At 44.8% G+C, this 13,088-nt stretch overlaps 1 protein-coding gene across 4 annotated transcripts in view; it reads left to right on the top strand.

Moving 5' to 3' along the window:
• Positions 1 to 1,190: 1,190 nt before the first annotated feature.
• pcbp4 (poly(rC) binding protein 4) overlaps positions 1,191 to 13,088 on the top strand; it is an 85,972-nt gene continuing 74,074 nt past the window's right edge. For 2 of the 4 annotated variants that reach the window (XM_061220439.1, XM_061220436.1), the window contains exon 1: positions 5,937 to 6,123. The gene's annotated coding sequence lies outside the window, so the exon portion shown is untranslated. Of the gene's footprint in view, positions 1,299 to 5,936; positions 6,124 to 10,771; positions 10,832 to 13,088 lie in introns of those variants that run through there. The other 2 variants (XM_061220437.1, XM_061220438.1) reach the window with 2 other exon arrangements.

Here is a 13,088-nt window from a genome sequence, read left to right as displayed (position 1 = left end):
TCCCTCCAAAAGTGCCGCATCGCTCCCGCGAACCCCGTCCCCTGCCGCTTAGCCGAGGAGCGTCTGACCTCGGGCCGGCGCTCAGCCGGCCCTGAATTATTCAGCTTCCTGTCTGCGCTCAGGCAAAGCTGCGCTCCGGCATGCCTTCACACCGCCCGATAAATCCTCCCGTGTGAGGCTGGGCTCCACAGACCTCAGAGCGGGCCTGGCGTTTACTGTTTCTCACCAGGAAATCGCCGATCAAACCGCCCTCACTGACCGCCACTGGTCCTCCAGGGTTTCAAACATGAACATGGAGATTTCGCATTCTATGATATAAATGGTAAATGGTAAATGGTTGCCGTTTATATAGCACCTTCGTCCAAAGCGCTGCACGATTGATGCTTCTCATTCACTCATTAATGCACACACTCACACACACCAACGGCGATTGGCTGCCATGCAAGGCATTTGCTCAGGGACACTTCGACACACCCAGGGCGGGATCGAACCGGCAACCCTCCGACTGCCAGACGACTGCTCTTACCATCTGATATCACACCTAAGCTGTATCCTTACCATTAATGAGCTGATTCGCAAAACATCTGTGGACCAGCAGTTACCCAGTAGCCCCTCGTGGGCAGCTACTGTATTTCTACTGTATTTTTGCTGGATGGGTTGGGTCAGTTGGTTTCATGAGATCTGAGATCGACTTCCTCCAGTGTTCTTCAGAGTGTAATGTGCATGTGGAAACAAAACAGTGTATGGGGCATGACAATAGAAATACGATGTGCAGAGTACTCTCACCTCCCTCCACTCATCTAACTGCAAAATTATTTGAATTATAATTATTGTTATGGTGAAGAGGGGATTCCTACCCACTGTCTCTAAGCCTGCTCATTGTGAACACATCAGGCAGCAAAATACTTTAACCCTTTTATACACTAGTTAATTCTCGCAGATTGCTTGAACACGCTATAAGAATCATCTACTTTCACCGATATTCGAAACAGAAATTCCTCCTGCAAACATTTGCACATTCTGAACAGTAATGTCTGTTATTCTCCAAGTTCCGTCAGTCAACTGACGATAAATTAAGCAATATGTAAATGCAAACTTCAGCGTCAAGGCTCTGCCTCTTATCACTCCCTGGTTGGAAGGCGGCCGAAATAACAGGGAGCGCAAAAAACTTTCCAAAAGGCATGAATCGGGGGTACGCGGGGCAATTCCAGCAGATGCGGCACAGCCAGCGGATTAGCGGCAGTACACAATGGCAGCAGGGCGGCAGAGGCGAGCGGAATGAGCAATGACGTACGCAGGTAAGCTCGGTGGTTTCAATACGCAGCTCTTCCTATTAAAGCCGTGAAGATGTGAGCGGACGGCGCTTCTCGAGTCGTGTGCCCGAACCAGCTCCGCAGGCTACGCATCATTTATTTTCGCGGTTCGCTCCTAGAGCCTTTGCGAAACGGGGCTATAGAAATAAAACTGCATTTCCCGCGCCTGAGGGCATTTCAGTTAAGTATTTGACCCGGGTCTGTCGGTCTGCTGGTGTCCGGGTAAGGGATCTTTCTCCTGCAGTCTCAGTGCTGCCCTGAGAGTCTTTACCATCAAACCCTGACCACTGAGTAGAGTACCGTCAGGCTTCTCAGGGGGCTACCACAAGAGATCTGAGAACCAAAGCTTGTTCTTACAAGTATTATTGTTAGTATTCTTAAAAGATACCGATTCCATCTGACGCTCATGCTTAAATTTCCCATATGAAATCTGGTACAAGGACCGTGGTAATTAATCTGTGGTTCATTTAATAGGACTGTTCCAACCACAATGTTTTACATAGTCACTAATCAATGCACATATTCTGTATGTAAGCATCTAATCCTATACCTTCGTGGAGTGAATGTGAATGTGTTCTCAAAGATAATGATGAAGAGACTAGTGAATCGTAATTTCATCTGGAAACGTAAGTAATATCATGCCTGTAGCAAAGCTCTGATAAGCACACGGATCAAACTACATGCATTTTGCCTGCCATTTTGTGACCCAGTAGGGCTACCTGGGCCGGCCTCCTCATCCTGGAAGCCCCCGGGGCGCAAGCTGCGACTCAATCCAGCAGGGGGCAGCATTTCCCCAAAAACGGGGGGACAACAAAAAAAAAACTCAACGCTTGCCATGTTACTGCCAAAAGTGCGCGTAAGCGCTCAGCCACAGCTGTTATCCCGACCGTAATTACTATTATTCCAATCTGTGAAAGAAGATATATCCACCGCGTACATCTATGCGTGTGATGCTATTTCACTACGCCCGTATTGTGTTGCGGCACCTGTTCTCCGTGCCCGTCCGCCACTTTGTCTGAGATGTAGTAACACCACTTCTTGTGCCATTACGCTCAGAGAGGACTGTTGAAATGACAGAGGGGACATGAAGGGGGCTGGGGGCTGGGCGTGAAAGGGTGTTAGTGAGGCTCCTTTGCACATTCTTGACTAATAATCCCTCCCCGGGGAAGGAGTGCTGCTCTGTGTCGAGCAGGGGGCTGTCCTGACACGGGGCAGCTGCTGGTCGGTCTGTCAATGCCGCCCACCACTCCCGCCGTCTCTCGGGAGCTGCGTGAAGCCCGTTGCAGCCGCAGAGACGGCCAGACCTGCTGGCTGTGTCGCGCTGGCCATCCTGGTCTATGGCCAGGGTCACGAAACAAGGGAGAGCCAGTCTGGTGACATCATAGTACTCACTTGAGAACAGACGGGAGCTTCCCCCGGTAATGGAGTACGTTGGTAGCAAACAATAGAATGGATGACATTGATGATTGGTAGAATCCTTCTGTTTGTTTTTCCTGATATTTCCCACAGGGGCTACCAGAATAATAGACAGTGGCAGCTCTGGATCGCAAAGCGTGATGGAGTTTCGCACTTGTGTATGGAATAAAGAGTGTAGGCACTGTTCAATATGCACACTTACCCGTAAGGACATTATCTTCCATTACTGTATCTGTACACGTTTCTCCTGCCATGGTTTAAAGAGATGAACTCCAGCCGTGTAGCTAGATTTGGCAGCAGATAGGCAAGATTGCTGGTATCTCAATTCCTGTGCTTTGTCTCTTTTCATTTTTGTGTTTTTTTCTTGTCTATTTAGCTTTTAAGCAAACTAGGCAGGAGGGACACTTAGGGGTAGGAAAAGGAGAGCATTGCAGGGCTGAATGGCCTGTTCTCACCATTACCTTATGATATGTTATGTTATGTTATGTTAATTCTGTAAAATGAATACTTAAATAAATGAGATTATGCTCGGAAGAAATGGAGACACACTTTAAAACACACTAGCAATGTTAGAACAACAACACAGAGAAACCATAGACCAGACTTCCAGTAGTCTGACAGGTTGACCGTTGTATTGAAACATTTGATTCAGAGGTCATCAGAGATATCTGGCCCAGCTGCACAGCACTGCATTCTCTCTCTCTCTCTCTCTCTCTCTCTCTCTCTCTCTCTCTCTCTCTCTCGCTCTCTCTCTCTCTCTCTCTCACACACACACACACACATAATCAAAGACATACACAAACACACACACAGACACACTCAGACACACATGTACACAAACACACACATGCACACACTCAGACACACATGTACACAAACACACACATGCACACACTCAGACACACATGTACACAAACACACACACACATTCAGACACACATGTACACAAACACACACACACACACACTGAGACAAACACACTATCTCTCACACACACAGACACACACACTCAATCTCTCAAACACACACTCACGCAAACATGTACACAAATACGCACACACAAACACACACACACTCTCACATATACACACACTCTCTCACTCACACACACACACACACAGAGGCACTAACAGAATACAAAGACTATTCTCCTGTCCTGTCAGCCACCAGACTCACCTTCTGAATGACACCCTGTACGTTTAGGCGGTGCTGCTGGGCGAAAGACTCCATTAAGGGGCGGCAGGCTGCTGCCTACCTGCGCAGTACCTGCATGGGTTATTACTGGACAGTCGGGGGTGAACTCCCCGGCCCTGTTCATCCATCACAGGCTGCCATGACTGGGCTTCCCGCCGCTGCTCCGGCCTCACTCACCTTGTTAAGATGGCGGGCAATTGGACCGAACCGCGCCTGGCAGCGGGAACACTTTGTCTCCTCCAAAAGGAAGGCTTCAGACCTGGACACAGTAAAATTAAAACTGCCAGAGGTGATTGGAAAGACCCCGTTGTGTTTTTTTTTGTGTTGTTTTCTTGTAACTGCTTGAACATGGTCTTATGAACAAGGGACCTGTAGTTCTAAACAAGGCAAAATAATAATAATAATAATAATAATAATAATAATAATAATAATAATCATGTTCAAACAAAATGCCAGTAAAAAAAACATTCAATTAAAAGGTGGCTATGTCTATCTTCATCCTGGTTTATGGTACTCCACAAACATTGGAGTGGAAAATCTAGTCAAACAAACGGTGACACAATGATTATTACCTGAAGATATTCCAAGCTAAATGTATGATCCAGTTCGAGCACATTGTAGCCTACTTTCGATAATTGTTTTGTCATTGATTTTTCATGTTTGTTTGTTTGTTTTTTGTTTTTTTGTTTTTTTATTTATTTGTTTTGTTTTGTTTGAAACATCACGCTCATAGATTTGGTCGGACGTAGTTTGATTACTATCCGTGTTCACTAGATGGCAGTATATGGCTGTGGGTTGTGTCGGAACGCGGTCTCTGGAATACAGGGTTTAAAATTCTCGCCATACTCCCGCACTCCCAAGACGCGCGGCTGTTCCGAGGTGCGGATTCCACCGAAATAAGAAACGATAAATCCGTCGGAAGCGGCATTATAGGCTACTTGTAATTTAAGGCTGCGCACGTAGTATGCTCCTCACCCGCCGGGATAGGTTGCCGTGTCATCCGGTCCAGACTTCTTCCACTTGCCATCTTTATTGCATCTGATAACACAGGATCTTTCTGTGTACCTTCGGCGACAGCGAATAAAATGCGCTCTGTGATTTGACAGCGTCAGAGCCCGTGTAAGGCAACCTCGTTCTGCTCCATCACGCATTAGAGTAGAGTCACACACATCAGGCCATTTTCAACTTTTTGAGTACAATTTACACGTGCAAGAATGTTCTTGTATTGCATGCGAGTTTCAAATCTTTAACATTGAAAAACGGATGGAAATGTAGCTATCTTGTGGTTTGACTGAAAAATGTAGCGTGTAGCCTACTGCAACATACGTAGACCGTCCTGCATCATGTTTTATGCAATGATTATCAGTTCAGTGCTGCTCTAACATTTCCTCAGATAGCTTACATACCAGACTGGAGCATATTCTGTGAGGAGTGTGTGGTGCGCTATATTATCAGATTCTAAACTATTGTACGATACAAATTGTGAGTATATTTGGATTGTGTTGGTGGCCCATAGGTTGTATATGCCATAAGGCTATCTGCGTCAATTGGACAATAGCCATGGCAGCTCTTTAAACACGATTCACGTCCATGCATAGAGACGAAACAAATGTTGTAATCTTGAAAACAGGAAGAAAAAGAGTTTTAGGGACACGGCACTAAAAAAATAGGCTATAAGCCGCGTTTCATTTGCGGGGCGAAGTGAGCTCCTTCAAACAGCGCTTGCGTTCCGCGTGCAAACATTTCTTAATCGCAGCGGAGAAAGGGGGAGGCTTCTTGGAGGTCGGATGCTGACTCTGACACTCAATCTCACGTCGTTTTAAGATTTATTTCCTTTTAGAGTCGTCTTACATCCTATGGGGTGATGGGCTATTGTCAGATAATGCAGGAGTGCAGCGGCTAACATTGTACTTTGGCAGATGGTCTTACCCAGAGTGCATTGTTTTCTTTTAGCTTCTCATTTGTCTGTTGTAATTGGATAGGGTAGTCCCACGGCCGCTGCCTGCATCTCTCTCTCTCTCTCTCTCTCTCTCTCTCTCTCTCTCTCTCTCTCTCTCTCTCTCTCTGGTTTATTGTTACACGGTGACATCAGGATTATTTGCTACAGTTAAAGCTTCTTACTGACAATGTGGACGTCAGCTGGGAATATATAATATATATTTTCGACCTCTTCTGTCTTTTCAACCGCATATGAAAACAGGTAAGAATCGACTTTTCGTTTATGAATTGTTCTTGTGAATGTTGCTGGTTTAAATGCTGATGTTCTAATTTTGCGTTGCTTATTCTGCAACTCTTGGAAACATTGTCGTGTAGCTATTCACGAGGGTCATGGGGATTGCCAGCAACATAAAACAATGCCCCGCTGTCATCGCACTTTACGAAACACTCGGTTCCCCCAAATGCCATTAGCGGGTGTCCATGAGAGGTATTACCACTGAACTTTCAAGAACTAGGCATGGACGGGTATCGGTATGATCTGAAGTAGATAATGTATATTAGTTTTTATTTAGTGCGGTGCTGAAATCGTCGGCCAACGGCAACTGTGGCAGTTGTACTGTGCGTGTAGTGGGCGAGACGTTATCACATGCCATCTATGATTATGGAAGTCAGTGTGGCTGTATTTTGTTTTATAACAGAATGTCACAGTGGCTGTAGCCTACTGTAGCTACGTGCATTAGCCTGGCTACTTCCGTCATAAGAATTTGTTAAGCTTATGCAAAAGTGGCCAACATCGGAGCTAAGCCGTGCTGCCGATTCTCGTCCTTGGGTTTAGTTAGCATATGGTATGACCTCGACAGATGTACTGCGAGAATAACAGAAGATTACTGGTTAACAGTGTCTATTGTTTTGAGGTTGTTAATGACTACAAAAGAAAAAAACCAGATGCGCCGGTCATTAAAATCGTACGGCATACAAAGGAAGTTGTGTGGGCACCCATCGCACAACTCTGTGACACGCATTATTCACGAATATTTAATTGCGTTTCGCTAACCAAAATTCATGATGGATAGTTTCGACCCCGGCATGAACCTCTGAAAGCGCAAAGAAAAATATTTATAGCGTTTGGCTACACTGTCTAATAATTGGTTTCCAACCTGTTTTTCATGGCCCTAGAAAATGTTGATTAAAAAATTTTTTTTTATTTTTTTTTACCAAATTGTACTCGAAAGAATGGCATGTTAACCTAGCTGGCCGACTATTGTATGCGAGTTCGGTGACGGACTGTGGCAAGTGCGTGGCGAAAATAATGACTCGCGTGTAAATTAATTGATAATTGTGCATCTGCATTCTGTTACACACGATACAATGTACACCACTTGTTAGAGGCAAGTTCGAATTATGACGCTTCTACCTCAACGTAGGCCTGTTGGGTGGAGGAAAGTTTTCCAATAAGCCTACAAACCTGAACATTCGCTCATTATGGGTCGCCTGTGTTCCCGCAGTGCAAAGGGCGTCAAAACACAGTGCTGGAAGAATGGTTAAGAACAGTAACAAATTATTTACACATGGTTCTATAGGGCTGTGAACCTTCCTTAATCCGTCTTCAAACTTCCACAATATCAAACGAGCAAAAAACAGAACTATTGCAGTGTGAAGATAATGATGTTGCATTTGGATTAACCATTACAACGCTGTCAACAGTACAAATCATGAATCATATTCATTCATTGTCTTAATGAGCTGTCCCAACATGTGCATACGTCTATACTGGGACTAAAGCACAAGTGTGTCAAAGCTTCTTATAAATCAAGTTCTCTGAAGCGTAAGTTCTCTCTAAAGGTGAAATATGGAATATATGCGACACACACACAACTGAACTACAAATACACTCAGTCACCACTTTCTTCGGTACGCCAGCTCCTTAACGCGAAGCACAATGCAGAAAAGCATACAGGCATGGTCAAGAGGTTCGGTTGTTGTTCAGACCAAATATCACAATGGGGAATGAATGTGATCTGAGTGACTCTGAGCATGGAATAATTGTTGGTGCCGGACAGGGTGTTTAGAGGATCTCAGAAACAGCCGATCTCCTGGGATTTTACACACAACAGTCTCTACAGTTAACAAAGAGCATGTCAACATGAACCGGAATCTCTGTATGTCGCTCTGGGGTCAGAGAGAGAACACACAACATGCCAAACCTTGAACTGGATCGGCTTCAGCAGTATAAGACCAATAAGTCAAAATAATATGTCTAATAAATACCTAATAAATAAATCTAAAAAATACCTAATAAAGTGAGCACTCATTTTTTTTATTTTTACTTCTACTGCTGTAGCCTATCCAATCCAGATTATGATGCGTTGTGTGTTCTGAGACGCTCTTCTGCATACCACTGTTGTAATGTGTGGTTATTTGCGTCACCTTCCTGTCAGCTTCGACCAGTCTGGCCATTCTCCTCTGACGTCTCTCACTAACAAGGCGTTTCTGTCTGCAGAACTGCTGCTCACTGGATTTTTTTTGTTTGTTTTTTGCACCATTCTTTGCGGACTCTAGAGACTAGTGTGCGTGAAAATCCCAGGAGATCAGTATTTTCTGTTGATGTGATCATTAACTGAAGCTCCTGACCCGTTTCTACATGATTGTATGCATTGCACTGCTGCCACACAATTGGCTGATTAGATAATCGTATGAATAAGTAGGTGTAATAAAGTAAAAATGTTCCTAATAAAGTGCTTGTTGAGTGTATATATATATATATATATATATATATATATATATATATATATATAAATATGTGTATATGTATGTGTATATACATACATACACAGACACACATGCATACACTCACACGCATTTGTGTGCATGCTTATTTCAGAAGAAAAAGCAGATAGGTTAACATCTCTAGCGCTATGAAGACTTGCATTGTGCCAGCACTGAAAAAAAAAACATGGCTGAGCCAAATCTTCACCTATGATTATTGAACTGTTGCAATTTTTTACAGAGATTCATGTCCCACCTACCAGACAAAAACATCAAACCACCAGCCTACACTCACAATGTCAAAGCAGGGATTTAAGTTTAAAGTTTTAATTTGTGTTTTGTGTTTGTTTGTTTTTTGAACATACTTACATTTCAAAAGCGCAGACGTCTATTTTTAGCCAAGCATAACAACACGCAGAACGCTGCCGGGTAGAACGCAGCTTTGAGGAATGCAAGACTCGCTCTGATAACGGGTGCCGTCTCTACTTGCCGGAGAGTGCGGTGTTTTAACTTTATGCGCATGACACACATGCATATGCTTAATGCTAATTTTCGTTGGTCGGGTTTTTCTTTTTAAAATGCGTTTGCGCGGTTCAAAGGCAGTGCGGCTGTGTCCCACAGCCCCTACGGCGGTCGACTGTAGCCGTGAAACTGATCATCAGAAGGCTGTGTGCAATAAAAGGGTTTTGAAAGAGATATTTATCATTTCCATCTACTGTGGTACCAGAAAACATGGCCCCGGGCCTTACGTGTAACTTCTAGTTGAGAGCCATTTGGTGTTTATGTGATGATATCTAATAATAATTTAGCTCCTATCAATTATTAAGGAGTATTTTGCTGTTGAATGATGATTTCGGTCTGGAATTGCTTGGCGATGCTATTTGCTCAGAATTCTTCTGTGGGCCTACAATTTGCGGCAACTTTGAACGTCCCCCTTCTGATAGGAGTTGCGAGTCTGTTGTTTCTGCACAGAGGTTGGCAGAAAAAACAGTCAAACAGAGACCGATGTGTTCAAGAGTTCCTTCGACATCCAAAGCTTTCGGGTCAAAACTAACCCCCGTGCCATAAATACATTTTAAATAGATTTGCTTAATGGGATTTCTAAATGTTTTTTGTTTATCGTTTCATTAGCTATGAAAGAAGTCAGAAGTATTTGAAATAAGTACCAGGAAAATATGTGCAGTTTACTGTGTACGCAACTAATAAACAGATGTTACAAGGGGAGATTTATAAGTGCTTGGTATGCTGGACTAAACATGGTTTAACTTTCCCATTGAACAACCCATTTTATTACAGAGGGCTTTCTCTTCAATTCCACAGAATATTATATTTGTTTCTGTATCTGTCAAGGTAGACTGCTTGCAAATGCTTGCTGTAACCCAACACAATGGGGACTCCAGCTGGTTGGCTATTGTGGCCTACTACATGTAAACAATGTTTTTCATTTTCGTGAATTTAAATAGTTGAAAAAGCACCCGTGGAAAAAGCTGGCCTGCCCACAGCTTCTGTTCCCCTGAAAAGCTGAAAGCTACGACACATTTCATCGACGGCAAACAAGCGGAACCGGAGATAACTGCAGTTGTGCTCTGACCATCTCATTGGCGAGCGCACGCTAAAATGTTTAGGTCGACTGTTACAGCCGTTTCACTCGTTTCGATCGCACTATCCAAAATGGATCAACTCATTTCTGCAAACATTTTTATTATCTCGAACGTGAAAATGTGAGCAGGAGTAAGGTTTTCATCTTGACTATTTTGATGGTTTTGAGGGATGATTTTATTCCTAGCACCGTGAAACGGAAAAAGACTAAAGTCGAGTGCACGCAGATCTCTTTCTAAGAGGCTTGATCAGGGTCTAAACATAGCGCTGATGACACTTTGTTCGGCCATTTTGACTTCAATAGGAATTCTTTACCCATCACTGTCACCCTCCTCTCCATTGCTTTCCTGCTGTCAGCCGTGTCGCCAGAACTTTTGATACGCCTGAAGTTCTTTGAAAAATTGTTTTGGAAGCCATTTTTTGTTCTTGTTCTCCCGGCTCGGGTTTTTCATCTCCGCGCTGTGTTGTTTTCGTGCATGGTTCTGTGCCACCCCTCATAACCTCCTTCCCCTCTCTCTGTTTTACCTTGTCTCCTCTCATGTCAGTCACCAAGGGAGGGCGCTTTGAGAGACAGGAGCGTTTCAGTCGGAAGTGTGAGCCGTACGGTATGTGTATGAAAAGTTTCATTTGCGAAGCGTGAAAAACACAAAGCTTAACTGTGAGATGAAGGAGTGACTATTTTTACTCTTAATTTTAATGAATGATCTTTGTACTCTATTGGGAAACATTTGGGGGCTGAGTTTTTCTTTGTGTTTAGGTGTCCTGTAAGTGAGGAGTGTACAGCATTATAAACGGCTCTGCTGTTAAGGCTGAACCGCTTGCCATCATAAACGGAAATCAGATATGTATCTGGGTTCTGCTTTCAAAGCAGTGGCGGGGGGGGAAAGGTTCTGTGCGTTAACTGCAGCTCGGTTTTGTTGGAAGAGCAGAAACTGGGAGTGGAAAATAAGAGGCAGACAGACACGTCACATTGCTGGGCTGCATGAGAGATTTAGGCCACGCTTAATTGAAATTCAGGCACCTGTTAATTAGAGAAAGATGGTTTTTTTTCTTTTTCTTCCAAGACTAAATTAATATCGGCCTCCTTTTACATGGTTATGTCACATGATCAGGCGGCTCAGGCGGTAAGAGCAGTCGTCTGGCAGTCAGGAGGGTTGCCGGTTCGATCCCCCGCCCTGGGTGTGTCGAAGTGTCCCTGAGCAAGACACCTAACCCCCAAATGCTCCTGACGGGCGGGTCGGCGCCTTGCACGGCAGCCGATCACCACTGGTGTGTGAGTGCGTGTACGAATGAGAAGCATCAATTGTACAGCGCTTCGGATAAAGGCGCTATATAAATGCCGACCCTTTACCGTCGGCGTGTTTTCGCCGTGGTTCCGGTGAAATCCCGGGGCCCGACTGCCCACATGATCAATAGACGGCGGCGTCGATGCGCCACAGACCGATCTCTGAAGTCGCTGCTTGAATCAGGAGAGACCGTCTGGCTCTTCGGCGCAGACGTCGAGCCGCGTTCGGCTCCCCGGCGGCGGCTAGCTTAGCCGAGCCTTCATGTGGAAGCGCTCGGCGGCACGGCGACCGTGGGATTTCCCCCCCCTCCCCTTTGTTCCCAGAAGTAAGTTATTAACCTACGACCTTCCAATCCGGCAAGTGGATTTTCCAGGCCTCTCTCGCCCGCGCCACGTTATTCCTCCCGAGAGTTTTGAGTGCTTTGAAACGAGTGCGCTCCTTTCCTTTCTGAAACTACCAATACTTGTCCGCGGCTTCGGCGGCGGTGCCCAGGGGGCTTCCCCTCACTCGCTCCGTCCCGTTAATATGGGCGCCGGGGCCGAAGGAGCTCGTTCTCAAAGCGAACGTTTCCCCGGCGCGCGCGCTGGAGGAGGAACCGACGGCCGACGCCACTCGTTCCCTCTCCGTCTCCTTACACGCCCACATAAATAAAACCTGTAAAAGAAAGATTAAAAATAGTGTGGGTGGAGGTCGGCTTCTCTCAATTCTGCATCCCAAGGCCAGCCCGCACCGTCCTGGTGCTATTCCTACGGGAGGAATGATGTCACTCAGAGCTGACATTTTGAAGACGGCTCGTCTTTGAAGATCGACACAGCGTGTGAGATATTTCAGTTATATAAATAATCCAAGGTAACGGCAATGTTTTCCCAGTCGGAATAACTACACTTTTTGACAACTGGAAATGTCCGGCAACCTGTCTGTCTGATATACATGTCTCCTCGGTACAATTAAATCTATATTTCAAGCTTTGTTAACAAGGCTCTCCTTGAAGGTTGAAAATGATATGTGATATTTTTATTCTTAATTTTGAATGCCAAAGACGCATTCGATTTTTAATTTGCGTTTACAGCGCATGTGATCGTTCAGAATTTAAATTGATGAAAATAATTATGAAAATGTCAATATCTCAGGAACCGAGTTATGAACGATAGACAGTCAAATACAACACATTTTCATTGGCTCATAATTCTGAAAATGTCAGAATGCAAAATATACTCTTGAGAGCTTATGAGGAATTCTCTTGTAAATCTAATGTAATCTAATGTAAATTCATGCAATGAATTTAGAATAGTTGTCTTCAATTCAGCTACAATAGAAATAGAAATTGACATCAATAATTAACCCGCGATGCAGCCGGTTAAATAACCATCGGATGACGGCCTAAATGAACACTGTGTACCTTGCGTCGTGTAAAAAGTTAGTTTGATTAGTTTCTGCGCGTGGGAGAGCCCTTGAGAGCGAGGCGTCGGGGGGGGGAAGAGTAAACGAGGAAACGGAAGCGGCTGAAATACAAGATGGCCGCCCGTGGGCGCGGCGCTCCTGCCCCCGAGCCTGCAGGCCTCTCCGCTCAGGCGCG

Source organism: Conger conger, chromosome 14, assembly GCF_963514075.1.
Source record: "Conger conger chromosome 14, fConCon1.1, whole genome shotgun sequence".
Lineage (NCBI taxonomy): Eukaryota > Metazoa > Chordata > Actinopteri > Anguilliformes > Congridae > Conger > Conger conger.
This window is presented reverse-complemented; position numbering and strand designations above follow the sequence as displayed.